Here is a 19,448-nt window from a genome sequence, read left to right as displayed (position 1 = left end):
ATTACATAGTCATAGAGACATACATTCTTGAAGTTCTTGCCAAAATATACATCAGCTCCCAATGCCAGCTGTTTGAGTTGCAGTGTGTAATTCATAATCCCGATTTGTGTTCTATTCTGTCACCAAAAGATGAATACATGCCTCAAAGAAACTTGTCAAGGCTTTTCAGCATGCGTTGCATACTTTCACTCAAGTTGATGCTTGTCAAACCTACTGCTATCAAAAACATCCACACAGAAGGGAGTGACAATCCACATTTCACATATCCCACTGCTGTCACCGCAGTCTGCCCGTCACTAATCTTTCAAAGCTATTTGCAGTTTTAATATAGATCTCAAATCCCCCTTTCCTCTACCTCTCTCTCTTCCTATCTCTCTTTGTTCTTCTTTTGTAGTTTTATGGAGAGCTGGCTTCGGTGGATAGAGTATGCAGTCTCATTCCTCAGTGTTCCCATGATCGTGCTTTTGTTTTTGCTAAACTGGTGCCCCCGGATTAAAAGGAAAATAATCTTTCTTGCATTGTTGGTTTTGTTTTGAAAGCCCGCTGAAAAGCGATCTGTTGATTTAGCTCTCCTATTTCACAGATTAAGTTTAAATTTGAGGCTAATGTCTGTTTATGTTTGTGGGTGCTTAGGCAGGGGTAATGTTGACATTGTTTTACCTTGCGAGTTTTAGGTTTTACATTTATTTTGCAAATCTCCTTTTTGGCTCAGTTTGTCGATTTCGTTTTTGGATGGATTTCTTTTTGAACACCGTGCTGCATCAAAAGAAGTGGATATCAGCCCAACTGCCATTCCAAATCTTATGTGCATAAATCTTTACAATGTAAAATGTCTGTTGGATTTTCTTATGTCCAATAACGTCTTTGAGTCTACTCAACTGTGTTATTGTCTGCATGCTCCCCCTCCCAGCAATCAGCGTCAGATGGCAGACTAATGCTGATATTAATGAAGCCATTGCTTTAGTCAGAAAATCAATAGTCACTCGAAACAGTCAACACTTCCTGGTGGGCTTGGATAGGGACCTAGTTCCCATGCAACGACCTATCCTAACCGAGTATTGTCTGACGCTCACAACATCTGCTACACCATATATTTTCTATTTACTGTATGTTGCAAATACAATACACAGCAGAACAGAGACTAGATGAGAGGGAATTGGGGCAGCTGTAACTTTGAGGGGGTTTGTGAGTGGAAACAAGTGCACCATAGAGAATCACCAGGTGTACTTGGGCTTTACACAGATAGGGATTCTACATCATTCCAAAGGCCACTAAAGACAAGGAGGCAGGTTGGACTGAGAGGTTAACCTGGCTTTGGGATGAAACCGCCTGACTTATTGCTGGATCTCGTTAGTTGGTGAATGACCCAGACGTGTCTATGTTGGAGTGGGGCCACTGAGAGGTCAGCTGTCTTGGGAGGTCGAAGCATGCAGTCTCACACGCACACAGACACAGATACCCACAGACTCACGCACAATCGACCATGCAGGCTGGATCTGCCCCTCAAAGCACAGCCCAAAGCGCTGTACCTTTCAGTCAGAACTCATGAACAACAGAATACTGTCTGCTTTGGAGTACATGTGAATGATTTTCCAGCTTGAGCAGCTGAGCAAGCCAATGTGGACTGTGGGGGAACTGAAAGAGTCCACACTTACGTAGGTTCCCCACATCTGTATAAAAACACACCTTTTCACCACATACACTACATGAACAAAAGTATGTTGACACCTGCTCATCAAAAATCTTATTTCAAAATCATAGGCATTAATATGGAGTTGGTCCACACTTTGCTGCTATAACAACCTCCAATTTTCTGGGAAGGCGTTCCACTCCGCTGCATGGAATTCCATTCAACCACAAGAGTATTAGTGAGGTCGGACACCGATGTTGGACAATTAGGCCTGGCTCACAGTCGGTGTTCCAATTCATCCCAAAGGTGTTAGATGGGGTTGAGGTCAGGGCTCTGTGCAGGCCAGTCAAGTTCTTCCACACCAATCTCGACAAACCATTTCTGTATGGACCTCACTTTGTGCACAGGGGCATTGCCATGCTGAAACAGGAACGGGCCTTCCCCAAAGTTGGAAGCACAGAATCATCTAGAATGTCATTGTATGCCATAGCGTTAAGATTTCCCTTCACTGGAACTAAGGGGCTTAACCCGAACAATGAAAAACAGCCCCAGACCATTATTCCTCCTCCACCAAAATTTACAGTTGGCACTATGCATTGAGGCAGGTAGTATTCTCCTGGCATCCGCCAAACCCAGATTTGTCCTTCAGACTGCCAGATGGTGAAGTATGATTCATCACTCCAGAGAACGCATTTCCACTGCTCCAGAGTCCAATGGCGGCGAGCTTTACACCACTCCAGCCGACACTTGAAATTGTGAATGGGGGCGGGATATGTTAAGTGTGGAGTGAATGCAAAATGAGCTATTAAGGAATAGGGAAAAGCGTCCACTGGGCAGACAGGCAGGAAGAGCCACAGGGCAGGCAGCAGGAAGGGCCACAGGACAGCCAGGCAGGAAGAGCCACAGGGTAGCCAGGCAGGAAGAGCCACAGTGCAGGCAGGCAGGAAAGGGCTGGCAGGCAGGAAGGGCCACAGGGCAGCCAGGCAGGAAGAGCCACAGGGCAGGCAGGCAGGAAGGGCCACAGGGCAGCCAGGCAGGAAGAGCCACAGGGCAGGCAGGAAGGGCCACAGGGCAGCCAGGCATGAAGAGCCACAGGGCAGCCAGGCAGGAAGAGCCACAGTGCAGGCAGGCAGGCAGCAAGGGCTGGCAGGCAGGAAGCGCCACAGGACCGACAGACAGGCAGGAAGGGCCGCAGTGCAGGCAGGCAGGAAGGGCTGGCAGGCAGGAAGCGCCACAGGACCGGCATGCAGGAAGGGCCACAGGGCAGGCAGGCATTGCACTCTGGAGGAGGACGCCACCATGCATCCCAGGGATAAGGCTGCAATATGAGAGAGAGAGAGAGAGAGAGAGAGAGAGAGAGAGACACCATGGAGCTCACATCAGATTAGCTCAGTGTCTGAAATATCCCCTAAGCGGGCCCTTGTTAAAAGCAGTGCACAATATAGGGAATATGATGCCATTTCAGACACAGCCTGACTCTGCCCTTCCCCAGCTTGGTGTTTCAGGTGTTTTCGCTTTTTAGCATCTCCCCCCGGGGACCATCAATGGGCTGGAATGGATGATTGCCGGCGTCCGCCGCATTAGGGTCATTAATCCCAGCTCTTATCATGCAGGAAATGATGAATTGGTAGCGTCAGCTCTAGGCTCACCTTTGTTGTCATTTAAACAGAATCAAAGGTTTAAATCACAGGCACTGCACCTGGTAATGGGAGGGGTTGGTATTGTAATACGGCATGTGACAGAGCTGCACTGGGTGGGGTGGGGGGGCTAAATTAACATTTGAGCACAAATTTAAGGAAAACTATCATTTTGGCTGAGTTTTGGCTGTCACTCAATCAATGTCAGGCCCATTTTTATCAAACCTGGTGTAGTGATGCCTCCACTGCAGTGGTTCCCAAACTGTGGGGTGCGCCCCCTTTTTTTAAGGAACTCAGTCCAGCTTTTAATTTACTTTTGAATGTTGTAATACTAGAATGTACAAGGTGCAATTTCGAGATGTTCCCCAATGATGGAAGGAGGGACCTGAGCAAAAACGTTTGGAACCCCTGACCTAGTATTGTGTGCTCGGAATGCGTCTGCCTGCTTCTCTCTAGTTTCTTCTATATTCTCATTGGTTGTTACTAGGGTTGCAAAATTCTGTGAACTTTCAATAAATTCCCTGGTTTCCCCAAAATCCCAGATGGATTTTTTATTGAAAGTTCACAGAATTTTGCAACCCTAGTTGTTAATGCTGGGAGCAAAGGGAATTCAGGTGCTCTTTGAGGGATCAGGTGAAAAAAAGACAAAACAATTCCCTTACGGTGATTACTTTTCAAATCCAATCAGTTTTCCACATTGATTGGAGCTGTCAGTGCCAGCCGCTCCAGAATTTCCCATAAGTGGGTTGAGATCTAGTGACTGAGACAGTCATGGGATATGGTTTACGTCGTTTTCATGCTCATCCACCCATTCAGTGACCACTCGTGCCCTGTTGATGGGGGCATTGTCATCCTGGGCAACAACTGGTTGAATCCATGTCATTTCAACAAAAAGATTCAATGTGATGACGTTGAATTGGCGTGGAAAACTGATTTGATTTGAAAAAAGTTATTAACATAAAGGATTTTTTCTCTTTTTTTCACCTGACCTAAATCCAATGACATGGTGACACTTTATGTTAAATTCACGTTAGTTGACAACTAAACCAAACGTAAATCAAAACTAGATGTTGAAATGAAACGTACAGTACATTTGGAAAGTATTCAGACCCCTTAACTTTTTCCACATTTTGTTACTTTACAGCCTTATTCTAAAATTGATTAAATAGTTATTTTTCCTCATCAATCTACACACAATACCCCATAATGACAAAGTGAAAACAGGTATTTAGACATTTTTGCGAAACATACTGTTTTCTCTTTGTCATTATGGGGTATTTTGTGTAGATTGATGAGGAAAAAAGTGGTGTAATCCATTTTAAAATAAGGCTGTAACGTAAGAAAATGTTGAAAAAGTAAAGGGGTCTGAATACTTTCTGAATGCAATGTATGTGCCCAGTAGCCATGGTAGACAAAATAATGGCCAAACTAATGGCCTGTCCAGGACCCTAAGCATGATGGGATGTTAATTGCTTAATTAATTTAGGAACCACACCTGTGTGGAAACACCTGCATTCAATACACTTTGTATCCCTCATTTAATCAAGTGTTTCCATTATTTTGCCAGTTACCAGTATAATCAATGGCGACCTGTCATTCAGAGCAGGTGGGCTGAGCCCCACCTGTTTTGAGCCTCACATTTTTTTAAGAAAAGAAATTTCATAAAAAAAATGTTGCCTGTTTTGCTGTTATTTTGGCATTAATACGTGTCACATATCAGTTTTCAAACAATGTAAAAAAAATATGTCATTGAGTTAATAAAGCCGAATACACACGTCTCTTTTTTGTTTTCTTGAGTAAGGCAGCTCCAAAATGCAGGTGTTTCAGCCTAGCTCAGTGATTTCTGTGGTGGTGGGGCGAACCAGCAAAAAATAAGGAGTGTTGCGCCGTTATTGGCTCAGTGTTCTGTCACTCATGGGGACACTACGTCACCGCCAAGTCTAAGGGTAGACAGAAAATTCTATCCCCTTCGGTGCTGCCATAGAGTTAAATTAGAAGTGCCCATCCATGAAGGCTCAAGGTCATTGGCCACAGATAAAATGACATCAAATCACATTATATCTACAGTAGCTTTGATTGGACTGTCAACATCTTACTTTCAAAATCTTAGCTAGCAGTCATCATCATGAATCAAGTCGACAATCTACTGGCAAATCCTTTTTAATCCTTGCCATATGAAGAGATATAATGAAGAGAAGTTATAAATAGAACGTATCGGTGCTCATCGACCATCGGAGATAAACATTACACAACAAGTTGGAAATCGCAAATTCAACAATGAGTGGTTTGGCATTGCAAAGCAATCATTATCCTGCTATTCAGTGGAGTGGCTGTGGCTGTGTGGTCCCAAGTCTAAGATCAAGGGTCTCTTTTCCTAGTTTAAAATTGTAAACATTCAACATTGGCCATGCTGTCAATGAAGCATGACGTGTGCCCACGCTCAAAACAACTGTTAACTCGAAACTCGGAACTGCAAAATCGGACTTTAGTGAGTTCAAGACAACTGGGAACTCGGGAAAAATTAGCTACGACTGAGAAAATACATTTTGAACTTTCATCCAACTCGGAATTGTAAATTGGGATCTCAGGCTGTGTAAGGGGTGTTTGACCAAGGAGAGTGATGGAGTGCTGCATCAGATGACCTGGCCTCCACAATCACCCAACCTATTTGACCAAGGAGAGTGATGGAGTGCTGCATCAGATGACCTGGCCTCCACATTCACCCAACCTCAAACCAATTTAGATGGTTTGGGATGAGTTGGACCGCAGAGTGAAGGAAAAGCAGCCAACAAGTGCTCAGCATATGTGGGAACTCCTTCAAGACTGTTGGAAAAGCATTCCTCATGAATCGGATTGAGAGAATGCCAAGAGTGTGCAAAGCTGTCATCAAGGCAAAGGGTGGCTACTTTTAAGAATCTAAAATCTAAACTATATTTTGATTTGTTTAACACTTTTTTGGTTACCACATGATTCCATATGTGTTATTTCATAGTTTTGATGTCTTCACTATTATTCTACAATGTAGAAAAATAAAGAAAAACCCTTGAATGAGTAGGTGTGTCCAAACTTTTGACTGGTACTATACTTAGATGAAAGGGGAAATAATCAAAGAGTAATGTCAGACCAAAACAGATCACTCTTTGTGCATTTATTTGTCTTTTGCTCACTTGTTTGAAACAATGAACAGTTGAATTGCAGTGTCAAAGTTACTTAGTTCAGCCTAAATAGTTCAACAAGTAGTATGCTGCAGAAAAACACAGTCTGAGGAGGAAAGAAATAGCAACGGCATGTATTAATATAAATAAAATGTTTTTGTATTAGAATATATATATATTTCCTTTCCATATATTCCCAGATTAAAATAGCCTATTAAACGGAAATAATTACACTTCGAGGTCACACTTTATTTGGATTGTCCGGATTTTCCATCTGTAGATTCTTTACAGATCGTCCTACTATCAAAAATCTGTTGATAAGCAGTTAGTTAATTGAAATGTTACTGATAGTCTGTAGCTAGTCTATAGAGCATCTACAGTGTTACCGACTTCGATAAAATGTGAACGTTACTTAAAACCTCTTACATCTACACGTTCCGCTAGCGGAACGTCTGCTCCAATATCCAATGATGGGCGGGGCGCGAAATTCAAACTCCTCTAAATCCGAAAACTTACACTTTTCAAACATATGACTATGTTACAGCTATTTAAAGACAAGACTCTCCTTTATCTAACCAAACTGTCCGATTTCAAAAAGGCTTTACAGCGAAAGCAAAACATTAGATTATGTCAGCAGAGTACCCAGCCAGGAATAATCACACAGCCATTTTTCAAGCTAGCATATCATGTCACATAAACCCAAACCATATCTAAATGCAGCACTAACCTTTGATGATCTTCATCAGATGACACACCTAGGACATTGTGTTATACAATACATGCATGTCTGTTCAATCAAGTTCATATTTATATCAAAAACCAGCTTTTTACATTAGCATGTGACGTTCAGAACTAGCATTCCCACCGAACACTTCCGGTGATTTTACTAAATTACTCACGATAAACGTTCACAAAAAGCATAACAATTATTTTAAGAATTATAGATACAGAACTCCTCTATGCACTCGATATGTCCGATTTTAAAATAGCTTTTCGGATGAAGCACATTTTGCAATAATGTAAGTACATAGCCCGGCGTTACAGGGCTAGCTATTTAGACACCCACCCAGTGTAGCCTTCACCAAAATCACATTTCCTATAAGAAAAATGTTCTTACCTTGCTTGTTCTTCATCAGAATACACTGCCAGGACTTCTACTTCAATAACAAATGTAGGTTTGGTCCCAAATAATCCATCGTTATATCCAAACAGCGACGTTTTGTTCGTGCGTTCTAGACACTATCCCAACGCTAAATCTCGGCCACGAGCATGACGCAAAATATGACAAAAAATTTCGAAATATTCCATTACCGTACTTCGAAGCATGTCAACCGCTGTTTAAAACCAATATTTATGCAATTTATCTCGTAGAGAAGCGATAATATTCCGACCGGGAATCTGCCTGTCTGTAAACTGAGGAAAAAACCGAAAGCCGGGGGCGGGGCGTGTCACGCGCCTAAGGCTTAGTCCATTGACTGACCACTCAGCTTTTGCTCTCGTGTGCTTCAGCCAGGGCTTTGAATGACATCATTCCTGTTTTTCCCGGGCTGTGAGACTCCATTGTTGACGTGAGAAGTGTCACGTAAGAGCAGAGATCCTTTGTAAACGATAGAGAGAATCAAGAAGGGCAAGAAATGTTCAGACAGGGTACTTCCTGAACAGAAGCATCTCAGGTTTTTGCCTGCCATAGGAGTTCTGTTATACTCACAGACACCATTCAAACAGTTTCAGAAACTTTGGAGTGTTTTCTCTCCAAAGCTAATAATTAAATGCATATTCCAGTTTCTGGGCAGGACTAATAATCAGATTAAATCGGGTACGTTTTTTATCCAGCCGTGAAAATACTGCCCCCTAGATGTAACAGGTTAAAAAAGGTAAACAATCAGTGAATCGAGTTTTTGAATAATTTGCCTTGACATTTCACTCAGCTGAAGGTGAATTTCCATTTTTATATGTTCGTTCCATTTTCATCATCCTCCTCTGCCTCCTCCTTTCCCCATCCCTTCGAACAAGCCGCAGTGACCGCAGAGGTCTATAGGTCATTCTCCCAGTACAATTCAATTCAAATCTAATTTTATTTGTCACATGCGCCGAATATAACAGGTGTAGACCTTACAGTGAAATGCTTCCTTACAAGCCCTTAACCAACAATGCAGTTTTAAGAAAAATAAGTGTTAAACAAAGTATTTGCTAAAATAAACTGAAGTAAAAAAAGAGAAAAAGAAGAAAATAGAAAAACAATTAAAGAGCAACAATATAATAACGGTAACGCGGCTATATGCAACCGGTACAGAGTCAATTCATACCCTTCATGTGGAATGCAAAACTCTCCTTACAGTCTCTTATAACATCAAATAAATATAGGACAGTTACTATATGTTGCAGGAAAATATGTCTCTGTGATACGGTGTACATTTTAGGATATCCTCAGCCTCAAGCCTTGCACGAGTGACTCAAGGAGGGGTGAGGCTTGAAGCTGAGGATATCCTAAAATGTACACTGTGCTGAGGAGTGCATGCTCTCTGCTAAGTATAAGGGTTGGGTTGACACGTAGCCAAAGACATAATTTAAATCTGGGGAGGTCACAAGAAACATTAACAAATTATCTACCCAATGTGTTCCAAGATCTCCAAACCGATAATGAAAAAAGCCAATCTATTCTGCTGATCTATATCTTATCGGAATAGGCTGAGAAATGCTCAGAGTAATTTCACTTGATATGATAGGAGATTTCTTCTCACTTTCAGATTGGGTTACTGGACTTGTATGCCTCAGGGGTCTACCATAGTTGTAGGCATCTAACAAGGTGAACATTAGTAACCTTTTACAGTGAATATTCAAAGCAAAAATGCACACAGTATTGACATGATTAATTCATGATTAACACTCATTACTATTTTGTTATTTTGTAATGTTGATAAACATCATTTAATCAACTGAGCGTGACTATAGATGAATATGGATCCAGTAGGTAGCAGATACCAACTTCCCTTGTCGATTTCCAATTCTTCTTGAGTTAGAGATGTTTTCTTCAACTTAGCTGACTAGTTTTTGGAAGTTGCTCATTTTACTGGTGAAAAGTGAGTGTTTTAGCTAGTTGTTTCTTCATGTACTTTATGGGGGGAATGAGAACACACCCTGCTATCCTTCTGATTAATGTTCTTCCTGTGAGCAGTTCCCCAAACCCTGTTCATTGCCCAATTGATCTCCTGCTGACCAACAGTAGAACAAATGTGTTCTCACTGTTTCCATAGCTAGTGGCAATCAATGAAGAGCTTGTGTAAACAGATGACCAAGTTATTCACCGGGTCAATTCAAAACACCATGACAACGTTCAAGGTGAATTGTGAAATACTCTACCTTATCCTGACATAGCTAGTGGTCATGTGTGTGTGGTGTTTTCACTGTCTTTTGGTCAAAATGTTGTCTTCGCCTGATCTTAAAGAAATTCAAAACCCTCCATCATTGAACCAGGAGCCATCTGTCTCTCATCTGCAGGAGAGACAGGAACGTCGGGAACGTCATCGACCTCTAGGGAGAGAAAGAGGGAACATTATCTAGCTAGTCAGCATGATTCCATTAGACTGTTTCCTTCCCAATATTCCTACTGCTCTCCCAGCTTTTGTTTTAGTTAAGCACTAAAACAAACTGCTACTCCAACTGCTTCTAAATGCAACCAAAACTAAATGCATGCTCTTCAACCGTTCGCTGCCCGTACCCACCCGCCCGTCTAGCATCACTACTCTGGAAGGTTCTGACTTAGAATATACGGACAACTACAAATACCTAGGTGTCTGGTTAGACTGTAAACTCTCCTTCCAGACTCACATTAAGCATCTCCAATCCAAAATTAAATCTAGAATCAGCTCCCTATTTCGCAAAAGCATCCTTCATTCATGCTGCCAAACATACCCTTTTAAAACGGACTATCCTACCGATCCTTGACTTCGGCGATGTCATTTACAAAATAGCCTCCAACACTCTACTCAGCAAATTGGATGTAGTCTATCACAGTGCCATCCGTTTTGGCGCCAAAGCCCCATATACTACCCACCACTGCGACCTGTATGCTCTCGTTGGCTGGCCATCGCTTCATATTCGTCGCCAAACCCACTGGCTCCAGGTCATCTATAAGTCTTTGCTAGGTAAAGCCCCACCTTATCTCAGCTCACTGGTCACCATAGCAGCACCCACCCGTAGCATGCGCTCCAGCAGGTATATTTCACTGGTCACCCCAAAAGCCAACCCCTCCTTTGGCCGCCTTTCCTTCCAGTTCTCTGCTGCCAATGACTGGGACGAAATCACTGAAGCTGGAGACTCATATCTCCTTCACTAACTTTAAGCATCAGCTGTCAGAGCAGCTTACCGATCATTGCACCTGTACATAGCCCATCTGTAAATAGCCCACCCAACTACCTCATCCCCATATTGTTATTTATGTGTTGCTCCTTTGCACCCCAGTATCTCTACTTGCACATTCATCTTCTGCACATCTATCACTCCAGTGTTTAATTGCTAAATTGTAATTATTTCACCACTATGGCCTATTTATTGCCTTACCTCCCTAATCTTACTACATTTGCACACACTGTTTAACATACTTTTCTATTGTGTTATTGACTGTACCTGTCACGTCCTGACCAGTAATAGGGGTTATTTGTATTGTAGTTTGGTCAGGACGTGGCAGAGGGTATTTGTTTTATGTGGTTCGGGGTGGTGGTTTGCTTAGAAGGGTGTTTTGATTTTTTATTTCCAGGTTTTGGGTTATGTTCTATGTTCTCTCTAGTTTAGTATTTCTATGTTAGGTAATTGGGTGTTGGACTCTCAATTGGAGGCAGGTGTTTTTAGTTTCCTTTGATTGAAAGTCCTATATATAGGTATGTGTTTTGTTTGTGTTTTGTGGGAGATTGTTCTGTGTATAGCCTTGTGCCTTACCAGACTGTTATTCGGCGGTGTGGCTTTTGTGTATGTGTTTATTTTGGTTTCCCTTCTTTTCTTTAATAAAGAAGATGAGTGCACATTTCTCTGCTGCGTCTTGGTCCGCTTTATCCGACGGCAACCGTTACAGTACGTTTGTTTATCCCATGTGTAACTCTGTGTTGTTTGTGTCGCACTGCTTTGCTCAATCTTGGCCAGGTCGCAGTTGTAAATGAGAACTTGTTCTCAACTAGCCTATCTGGTTAAACAAAGGGGAAATATATATGTTTTTTAAAGCACGAGCAAGCCACGCTCAGACGCAGAGGTCTGGGATTGATCAAAATTGGGTCTGACAGCTGAGGCTATAAAGTGGAAATAGATCCATGGCATTCTATAGAATTGCCATTGGAATTCCAGTGCTCTCTAAGGGGAATCAGCTGTCCATTAGACTGGATCGATTGGATTCCATTGATTCTTCAGCTTATTTAATTTGGTTTCTAATGTCTGATTAGTAAGGATTTACAGAGCCCTTTGTGCCACTGCAAAATCCCTCAAATATATGGGGGAATGTCATGCTGCCTTTGATGGGCTGTCTGGATTTGAGTTTCTGTCAAAGCAAGCATGAAATCTTTGGTTTCTGACCCTAAAGACAGATGATGGCTATCACATTCTACACCCTGTGGCTTCTGCATAGAAGTCGGCTCTCTCCAAGACAATGGGAATGTTTTGATACGGCTGGGTGGAGCAGTTCAGTTGAGGGCTTCTGTTTAGTATCAATCCAGCCTTGCCGGTTGAGACTGAGGCTATAGCCAGGGCGGTGTGAGCAGAGACCACCGTCATCGAGACTCCCCTCCCTCTAACCTCTTTCACACCCTGTAGAGCGGGCAGTGTTCTGAGTTCACATTTGTAGGATGTGGTGGTTGTGGTGGAAGGGGCAGTTGGGGAAGGTGAGCCGGGACAAAGGCCCTATCTTCTGATCTCTCATAGGGAGGGAGGCCGGTTTTGGGGTAGGGTGAGGGAGGGGAGGTGGGAGTCAAGGGGGAAGGTTTGGGAGACGCTCTCCCCTGCTGTCAGAGTGGCGAGGAGGAAGAGGAGCTCCTGCCTGAAAATTGGCATTTCAGTCCCCCCCCTCCCTTATTCCTTATTGGCCCCTGCATCAGGTTACTGTCGTGCTTACAGCCCAGTGATGAAACACGGAGACAACACGTGCTGAGGAGACAGCACCAGCCTCATAGAAGGAAAATATCAAAATAAACTATAATCTCAGCCAGATATAGAATTATTTCATAAACAATGTTAGCGATGTGGTCCTTTTCTCATCACACAAGTCTGTTTGTAAGCTCTTCCTCCATGATGTTGCAGCGGTTAAGTTATTCACTGTTGGGTTCTGTGTGCTCCTTGATCACTCAACGCTGACGAAGCCTCCATATAGATTTTTTGCAAAGCAAACAGTGCGCCGCAGACTGAGACGTATTTACAACACACTTTTAATGCCTCTGCCGTTTATCTCTGGGGTAGTTACTGAAGACATTTTTACATAGAACTTTGTCTTGCTCCATCCATTTTATTTGATGTGAGAGCTGCAGGATTTAAGCTAGTCGGTAGACTTCAATCCCCCTCAGTGGTGGCGTCTGAACCACTAATCTTGTACTTCTAACCCAGGCCGTTCTTAGATGTTATGTATTCTCTGGGCTTTGTGGTTTGGCCATCAGTTTGACTAACAAATTATTCGGAAGGTACCTCTTCCAATATATTGAAAATAGATCAAAATGCTGATAGTATCTCAAACTTCATCTCACAGAGGTCATTTCCATTATGTACTGGATACCACGTCCACTAGAAATAAGCCAAGGCTAGGGATCCTCTTGGACTCAAAGAGAGAAACATTTCCATGTAAAGCCCTTCTGATTAGAGAGAGAGAGAGAGAGAACTGTTCTCATGCTCCACATGAAGGGTTGGAAATGACACGCAGCCTCCGGCATAGAGGCTGATCGTGTGCCCGAGTCATTTGACTGCCAACAGGCATGAAGACACAGAGGAAATGAGGCGTACCACACAGGTTCTCACACGCCAAACAGGTGACATGGCAGTTTCTGGGTTTCTGAGTTCAGGGCCTGTATTCACAACTTTCAAGTTTTAATGGCATGTGCACAAGTACAGTGAAATGCCTTTCTTGCAAGCTCTAAACCCTACATACAGTAATAAACCCTACATCAGTAATAAAGCACTGAAGTGCCGATCTAGGATCAGTTTATGATCTAGGATCATAATTAATAAGATTATATGGACACAGGGGACCTGATCCTAGATCAGCACTCCTCTGAGATTCTTTGTGAATGCGGGCCCAGGTTCCAACAGGCTTATGGATCTCTAGTTAACCCTGCGTTGACAGTCAATATTGGAATGTTGTTCCGTACCACAGAAAAAAAGGAGGAACAGTGTTTTTCTTGTCCATTTGTTTCTCAAAGCTTTTGGTTGAATATCATCCTCCTCTTGGCAAGTGTTTATTTGTAGATTCTATATGGGGGCAATTTGATTTTGCCAATAAGTATTTGTGAGAATTGTATTGCACCTGATACAGTCTCATGAGCCCATATCTGACAGTATGCCATTATACTCAAATCAAATCAAATTTCAAATCAAATCAAATTGTATTGGTCACATACACATATTTAGCAGATGTTATTGTGGGTGTAGCGAAATGCTTGTGTTCCTAGCTCCAACAGTGCAGTAGTATCTAACAATTCACAACAATACACACAAATCTAAAAGTTAAAGAATGGAATTAAGAAATATACACTGCTCAAAAAAATAAAGGGAACACTTAAACAACACAACTCCAAGTCAATCACACTTCTGTGAAATCAAACTGTCCACTTAGGAAGCAACACTGATTGACAATAAATTTCACATGCTGTTGTGCAAATGGAATAGACAACAGGTGGAAATTATAGGCAATTAGCAAGACACCCCCAATAAAGGAGTGGTTCTGCAGGTGGGGACCACAGACCACTTCTCAGTTCCTATGCTTCCTGGCTGATGTTTTGGTCACTTTTGAATGCAGGTGGTGCTTTCACTCTAGTGGTAGCATGAGACGGAGTCTACAACCCACACAAGTGGCTCAGGTAGTGCAGCTCATCCAGGATGGCACATCAATGCGAGCTGTGGCAAGAAGGTTTGCTGTGTCTGTCAGCGTAGTGTCCAGAGCATGGAGGCGCTACCAGGAGACAGGCCAGTACATCAGGAGACGTGGAGGAGGCCGTAGGAGGGCAACAACCCAGCAGCAGGACCGCTACCTCCGCCTTTGTGCAAGGAGGAGCAGGAGAAGCACTGCCAGAGCCCTGCAAAATGACCTCCAGCAGGCCACAAATGTGCATGTGTCTGCTCAAACGGTCAGAAACAGACTCCATGAGGGTGGCATGAGGGCCCGACGTCCACAGGTGGGGGTTGTGCTTACAGCCCAACACCGTGCAGGACGTTTAGCATTTGCCAGAGAACACCAAGATTGGCAAATTCGCCACTGGCGCCCTGTGCTCTTCACAGATGAAAGCAGGTTCACACTGAGCACATGTGACAGACGTGACAGAGTCTGGAGACGCCGTGGAGAACGTTCTGCTGCCTGCAACATCCTCCAGCATGACCGGTTTGGCGGTGGGTCAGTCATGGTGTGGGGTGGCATTTCTTTGGGGGGCCGCACAGCCCTCCATGTGCTCGCCAGAGGTAGCCTGACTGCCATTAGGTACCGAGATGAGATCCTCAGACCCCTTGTGAGACCATATGCTGGTGCGGTTGGCCCTGGGTTCCTCCTAATGCAAGACAATGCTAGACCTCATGTGGCTGGAGTGTGTCAGCAGTTTCTGCAAGAGGAAGGCATTGATGCTATGGACTGGCCCGCCCGTTCCCCAGACCTGAATCCAATTGAGCACATCTGGGACCTCATGTCTCGCTCCATCCACCAATGCCACGTTGGACCACAGACTGTCCAGGAGTTGGCGGATGCTTTAGTCCAGGTCTGGGAGGAGATCCCTCAGAAGACCATCCGCCACCTCATCAGGAGCATGCTCAGGCGTTGTACGGAGGTCATACAGGCACGTGGAGGCCACACACACACTACTGAGCCTCATTTTGACTTGTTTTAAGGACATTACATCAAAGTTGGATCAGCCTGTAGTGTGGTTTTCCACTTTAATTTTGAGTGTGACTCCAAATCCAGACCTCCATGGGTTGATAAAATTGGATTTCCATTGATTCTTTTTGTGTGATTTTGTTGTCAGCACATTCAACTATGTAAAGAAAAAAGTACTTAATAAGATTATTTCATTCATTCAGATCTAGGATGTGTTTAAGTGTTCCCTTTATTTTTTTGAGCAGTATATAAATATTAGGACAAGCAATGTCGGAGTGGCATTGACTGAAATACATTAGAATAGACCACAGTATATACATATGAGATGAGTTAAGCAGTATGTAAACATTATTAAAGTGGCCAGTGATCCCATGTCTATGTATATAAGGCAGCAGCCTCTAAGGTGCAGGGTTGAGTAACTGGGTAGTAGCCGACTAGTGATGGCTATTTAACAGTCTGATGGCCTTCAGATAGAATCTGTTTTTCAGTTTCTCGGTCCCAGCTTTGATGCACCTGTACGGACCTCACCTTCTGGATGGTAGCGGGGTGAACAGGCCTTGGCTCGGGTGGTTGATGTCCTTGATGATCTTTTTGGCCTTCCTGTGACATCGGGTGCTGTAGGTGTCCTGGAGGGCAGGTAGCTTGCCCCCGGTGATGTGTTGGGCAGACTGCACCACCAACTGGAGAGCCCTGCGGTTGCGGGCTGTGGAGTTGCCGTACCAGGTGGTGATACAGCCCGACTGGATGCTCTCAATTGTGCATCTGTAAAAGTTTGTGAGGGTCTTAGAGGCCAATCCAAATTTTTTCAGCCTCCTGAGGTTGAAGAGGCTCTGTTCTTCACCACACTGTTTGTGTGGGTAGACCATTTCAGATTGTCAGTGAAAAATACACAGAGGAACTTGAAGCTTTTCACCTTCTCCACTGCGGTCCCGTCGATGTGGATAGGGGCGTGCTCCCTCTGCTGATTCCTGAAGTCCACAATGAATTCCTTAGTTTTGCTGATGTTGAGGGAGAGGTTATTTTCCTGGGCCCTATTTTCCTGGGCTCCACCTCCTCCCTGTAGGCTGTCTCGTCATTGTTGGTAATCAGGCCTATTACTGTTGTGACGTCTGCAAACCTGATGATTGAGTTGGAGGCGTGCGTGGCCACGCAGTCATGGGTGAACAAGGAGTACAGCAGGTGGCTGAGCACGCACCCTTGTGGGGCCCCTGTGTTGAGGATCAGCAAAGTGGAGGTGTTGTTTCCTACCTTCACCACCTGGGGGCGGCCCGTCAGGAAGTCCAGGACCCAGTTGCACAGGCTGGGGTTCAGACCCTGGGCCCCGAGCTTAATGATGAGCTTGGAGGGTACTATGGTGTTGAATGCTGAGCTATAGTTAATGAACAGCATTCTAACATAGGTATTCCTCTTGTCCAGATGGGATAGGGCAGTGTGCAGTGCATTGGCGATTACATCGTCTGTGAATCTATTGGGACGGTATGCAAATTGAATTGGGTCTAGGGTGTCAGGTAAGGTAGTGGTTAGAACGTTGGGCCAGTAACGGAAAGGTTGTTAGATCAAATCCCTGTACTGACAAGGTAAAAATCTGTCATTCTGCCCCTGAACAAGGCAGTTAACCCAGGCTGTCATTGTAAATAAGAATGTGTTCTTAACTGACTAAATAAAGGTAAAATTAAAGGTAGAGGTGATATGATCCTTAACTAGCCTCTCAGAGCACTTCATGATGACAGAAGTGAGTGCTACGGGGTGATAGTCATTTAGTTCAGTTATCTTTGCTTCCTTGGGTACAGGAACAATGGTGGCCATCTTGAAGCAAGTGGGGACAGCAGACTGGGATAGGGAGAGATTAAATATGTCTGTAAACACTCCAGCCAGCTGGTCTGCGCATGCTCTGAGGACGCTGGTTTTCCATTTGTAATCTGTGATTGTCTGTAGACCCTGCCACATACGTCTCGTGAACTGCGACTCCACTTTTTCTCTTTACTGACGTTTTGCCTGTTCGATTGCCTTATGGAGGGAATAACTGCACTGTTTGTATTCAACCATATTCCAAGTCACCTTGCCATGGAAAAATGTGGTGGTTCGCGCTTTCAGTTTGGCGGGAATGCTGCCATCTATCTACGGTTTCTTGTTTGCGTAGGTTTTAATAGTCACAGTGGACCAACATCCCCTATACACTTCCTGATGAACTCAGTCACCGTGTCTGTGTATACGTCAATGTTATTCTCAGAGGTTACCTGGAACATATCCCAGTCTGCGTGATGAGAACAATCTTGAAGCATGGATTCCGATTGGTCAGACCAGCGTTGTATAGACCTTAGCATGGGTACTTCCTGTTTGAGTTTCTGCCTGTAGGAAGGGAGGAGCAAAATGTAGTTGTGATCTGATTTGCTGAAGGGAGGGCGCGGGAGGGCCTTGTAGGCATTGCGAAAGCGGGAGCAGCAGTGGCCGGGTGTTTTACCAGAGCGAGTACTGCAGTCAATATGTTGATTGAACTTCGGTAGCATTTCCTCAAATTTGCTTTGTTAAAATCCCCAGCAACAATAAATGCAGCCTCAGGATATGTGGTTTCTAGTTTGCATAAAGTCCAGTGTAGTTCCTTGAGGGCCGTTGTGGTATTGGCTTGAGTGGGAATATACACGGCTGTGACTATAACCGAAGAGAATTCTCTTGGGAGCTAATACAGTTGCATTTGATTGTAAGGTATTCTAGGTCGGGTGAACAAAAGGACTAGAGTATCTCAAATCAAATCAAATGACATTTGTCACATGCGCCGAATACCACAGGTATTCCTGTTGTATTCGGCACATGTGACAAATACAATTTGATTTACAAGCCCTTAACCAACAAAGCCCTTTAACCAACAACACAGTTTTAAGAAAAATAAGTGTTAAAACCTCTTAAGGATCCACCCCTTTTTTTCAATTTTTGCCAAAAATTACATACTCAAATCTACCTGCCTGTAGCTCAGGACCTGAAGCAAGGATATTCATATTCTTGATACCATTTGAAAGGAAACACTTTGAGGTTTGTGGAAATGTGAAATGAATGTAGAATAATATAACACATTAGATCTGGTAGAAGATAATACAAAGAAAAAAACATGTTTTTTTTGTATTTTTTTTGTACCATCATCTTTGAAATGCAAGAGAAAGACCATCATGTAAACTCAGCAAAAAAAGAAAATGCCCTTTTTCAGGACCCTATCTTTCAAAGATAATTCGTAAAAATCCAAATAACTTCACAGATCTTCATTGTAAAGGGTTTAAACACTATGTCCCATGCTTGTTCAATGAACCATAAACAATTAATGAACATGCACCTGTGGAACGGTCATTAAGACACCAACAGCTTACAGACGGTAGGCAATTAAGGTCATAGTTAGGAAAACTTAGGACACTAAAGAGGCCTTTCTACTGACTCTGAAAAACACCAAAAGAAACATGCCCAGGGTCCCTGCTCATCTGCGTGAACATGCCTTAGGCATGCTGCAAGGAGACATGAGGACTGCAGATGTGGCCAGGGCAATAAATTGCAATGTCTGTACTGTGAGAGGCCTAAGACAGCGCTACAGGGAGACAGGATGGACAGTTGATCATCCTGGCAGTGGCAGACCACGTGTAACAACACCTGCACAGGATCGGTACATCCGAACATCACACCTGTGGGACAGGTACAGGATGGCAACAACTGCCCGAGTAACACCAGGAATGCACAATCCCTCCATCAGTGCTCAGACTGTCCACAATAGTCTGAGAGAGGCTGGACTGAGGGCTTTTAGGCCTGTTGTAAGGCAGGTCCTCACCAGACATCACTGGCAACAACGTCGCCTATGGGCACAACCCACGTCGCTAGAGCAGACAGGACTGGCAAAAAGTGCTCTTTACTGGCGAGTCGCGGTTTTGCCTCACCAGGGGTGATGGTCGGATTCGCGTTTATCGTCGAAGGAATGAGCGTTACACCGAGGCCTGTACTCTGGAGTG

Source organism: Salmo trutta, chromosome 27, assembly GCF_901001165.1.
Source record: "Salmo trutta chromosome 27, fSalTru1.1, whole genome shotgun sequence".
NCBI classification, from domain to species: Eukaryota; Metazoa; Chordata; class Actinopteri; order Salmoniformes; family Salmonidae; genus Salmo; species Salmo trutta.
Note: the sequence above shows the minus strand (reverse complement) of the source record.